This window comes from Echinops telfairi, unplaced genomic scaffold, assembly GCF_000313985.2.
Source record: "Echinops telfairi isolate 266 unplaced genomic scaffold, ASM31398v2 ScPeMD7_23;HRSCAF=83, whole genome shotgun sequence".
Lineage (NCBI taxonomy): Eukaryota > Metazoa > Chordata > Mammalia > Afrosoricida > Tenrecidae > Echinops > Echinops telfairi.
Genome location: NW_022103920.1, coordinates 91,332,887 through 91,336,590, shown reverse-complemented (window position 1 = coordinate 91,336,590; position 3,704 = coordinate 91,332,887). Strand labels below are relative to the sequence as shown.

Below are 3,704 nucleotides of genomic sequence, written 5' to 3'. Positions count from 1 at the left end.
AGTCAGTAATCAAGGTTTCCAGGTTACTATGTGATATATAGAGTAGTGAGTTCACTGGGCCCCAGCAGATCTTTTTTTTTTTTAAAAAAAGGATCATTTAAAAGGCCAGAGGGAGAAATCTGAACTTTCATTGTCAGCGTTCCAAGAGATAAACAGAGCATTCTAAGTCGTTCTGAGGCAACGGGATCAGGGTTTTAAAATAAATCATATTAATATGTGAATAAGACAAACGTGTTTCTCCTATTTCAAAATTTAATAGACCCTTTGTTTTTGCCAAGTGGGAAGGTGGCCGTTGGGCTGGGTGGTTGGGGAGCACATCATCAACTCTTCTGTCTTGCCTGGCCACGCTCGGCTCATGCTCCCTCACTGGGATGCTGCCCTCAACTCCGTCCCAGGGACGAAGCTCTTCTAGTGAGCGCTCCTAGGCAGTTTCCCACTGTCAGCTGTTGCCTACAGCAGGAATAAACTGTGTGTGTGTGTGTGTGTGTGTGTGTGTGTGTGTGTGTGTGTGTGTGGTGTTTGGGGTTTTTTTTCCTAATAGGTTACTGACTTTCTAATCCTGAAACAAGTTTCAGACTCAGAAACTCACAGGGACAGTTCTACCCTGTCCTATGCGGATCGTTCTGAGTCGGCACTGACTGGATGCCAGTGAGCAATACCTTCCAGGAATTAGTAACAATTCACACAACGTTTCCAGGAAGTCACTGAAGAATGACAAGTTAGAGTCTGAAAGGCTGTTTCTGAGTTTGATTTTTTTCCCCTTCTAAATCCAAATGATACAGAAGGGTTTGCATAGAGAATACACTCTTTCCTTCCTTGCTAATCAAGCTCTGAGATGCAGTGGATTTCAAATTCTTTGGGTTTGATTCTAGTTAATATATATGAAAGCTTCAAAGAGTTCATGGAAAAAATGAAATTAAAAGATAATGGAATTTCACTTACCTGGCAGGGGAGAAACCATGATGAGGAAGGTGGTTTTCCCAGGGTGAGGCTTATCCATTGCACTCCGGATGTGCTGACCCCTGAGATTTTCCCTAACGTGGGAAGCTCGACTGCATAATTTGTGGTAGGTAGTAGGGACTGCGTTCTCACTCTCCCCTGAAAAAAAAAAAAGATAATGGAAATCTATGTGTATGTATGTATGTGTATACATATATGCATGTACGTACACATACACATATATCTGGGGGGTAGAAGTAGAGCTATAACTGAAGCAAAAGTTGTATAAAACAATAGCTGTCCTTATACTCTAGTACACAGCAGTCCTGATACATTCGATTTTATTTTATTCAAGAACTTCTTCTTGAGGCCCTCCAAACTGAAGTCATGGCCCACCAACTGACTGTGGTCCGCAATTAATTTCCATTGAAATCATCACACGTGGCTGGGACCAACTGTAACCCAACCCTCAGAACAGTCTGTGCTTCTTCATCTATACATGTAATTTACTGATCTTATTGTGTTGTTGAGAAGAAACCCAGCAAAGAAAATCCCAATTCAGCAGTTGTTCCATGTACACTCCAGGGACATGGATGACATTATTCAAGTTGTGCAACCATTCCAACCCCTTTTCTGAAGGATTCCTCCTCCATGAACATTAATTCACTGCTGTTCACGTGGTCCCACATGGGGAGGTTTTAAAATAGCATCGTGCTTAAGGCAGACATTCTTTACTAGTTGAGTTGAACTATTGTTTAATTTTAAGAAGACTTTAGGGATATATTTGGTTTAAGCTCTAAACATTATCTCAGGGCAACTGCTTCAGGGGACACTTGCCTCAGTGAGGTAGTTCACGTTCACGCACTGTGTGGTTCACGCTTTCTCCTTTAAAATGATTATAATTCAGCCAATGCACACAACGCCTCCATGTCTCATCATTTTCGCTTGTTGGTGGTATATTTATTACTGTTGTTTTCCAACAGAGACCTCATCTTCCAGCACTAATGGCTTACTATTTCTAATTTTAAAAAAATATTAAAAAGAACTAATCGCAGCCTCAGCAAAAATTGCTATTGAGCAAGAAGCAGTTAAGACTGCAGTGACCGTTCGAAAATGCCTTTTGTCAGTGATGGATCAAGTGAACTTGACTTATCTTTGCGCCATAGCTTTTTTGAATTTTTAAATTGGAAATGTGTATACTTTGCTTCTGAAACTGGAGAATATACAAGTAAAAGTAATTCCCTATATGGTTTGGATTACAAAAATAGATTTTTTTCCAAGATATCAGTTGCTTGTTTGTTTTTAAAGACAGTTTCTGCTCCCTGGTGAGCTTTTGATTGAAGATTAGGCACACGCAGGTAGAAGTGACTTCATTATGAGGCAGACTCATTATGAGATGACACCACAGGAATGATAGACTACCATTTAAACAACTATTGGGGAGAAAGGGTTTGGAGTTGAGAATGAAGGTATGAAGGGCTTCGTAGAAGAGATTCTTGTAGGCCAGTTCATATGGGCTGGCAAGTGTGCGGATCTAGGGGCAGAGTAGAGTATGCCAGAATGGGCAGCATAGAGCATGAATGTGTGGTATATTTAACGAGCACTATGACATCTAGGGTTTCCATGTCAGACATGTCTAATTGGGCCTTTGTTTTAGGAAGATGCATTCATTTACTGGCATTACTGGGGGAGAGAGGTATGGCACCACATGACATTATCCGACAACAAAATAACTTTATAAAATTGTTGTGCAGTATTTCTGTAGGTATTTATTATTTTTTAGAGATTCCCTGTGGTTAGTTATAAAAACAAAAACATTTATTGTAAGCTCAGCTTACCTATATCAATATACCTATGAGGCTGTAACTCTAATTTACTTTTTGAGTCTTCCAATGTGCTCTGGTCAGAACTGTCATTATGAGGGAGAGGAAAAAAACATGAGGAGCTGTTTCCAAGGGCCCAAGTGGAAAGCAAATGTTTTGAGAATGATGGGGCAATAGATGTACAAATGTACTTGATGCAATGGATTTATCTATGGATTGTGATAAGAGTTCTACGAGCCCCCAATAAAATGATTTAAAAAAATTGTCATTATGACCCAAGCCATGGTACTTTCAATCACCTCATATGCATTTGAAAGTTGGACATTGAATAAGGAAAATCAAAGAAAACTGGGTGCATTTGAACTATGGTGTAGGCAAAGAATATTGAATGTACCCTGGGCGACCAAAAGAACAAACAGATTTGTCTTGGAAGAGGCACAGCCAGAAAGCTCCTTAGAGGCAAAGCTGGAGAGATGTTGCCTCACGTACTTTGCACATGTTTTCAGGAAAGATCAGTCCCAGGAGAAGGAGATTCTGCTTGGAAAAGCGGAGGGGAATCAAAAGAGAGAGGAAGACCCTCAATGAGACAGAGTGACAGTGACTGTACCAATGGGCTCAAACGCAGGAAGCATGGTGCGGAGGCTGCAAGATGGGTTGGCGTTTCTTTCTGTTGACCATGGGGTCACTCTACATCACTACAGACGTAACAGCATCTACCATCAACAGTGTGCTCTGGTCAGAGCTTTCATGGTTATCCCAGTACAGTGACCCTTTGAATCACCTCTGCACGAGCTCCGAGCATGTACTGTTAGTTTTGTGGCTTTTGGTGATTTCATTGTCATTGATTTTGTTCAATTTCCTAGTATTTTAGCTACAATTAGTATTTGTGAACCTCAATTAATAACTTTTTTCTTTTTTTATTAAGTACTTTTATTGGGGCCT

At 40.5% G+C, this 3,704-nt stretch overlaps 1 non-coding gene across 1 annotated transcript; it reads left to right on the top strand.

The window, feature by feature from the left end:
- Nucleotides 1–934: 934 nt before the first annotated feature.
- Nucleotides 935–1,101, top strand: LOC115869295. The gene has a single exon (XR_004046112.1). It is a non-coding gene; the product is annotated as a U1 spliceosomal RNA (small nuclear RNA).
- Nucleotides 1,102–3,704: the final 2,603 nt, after the last annotated feature.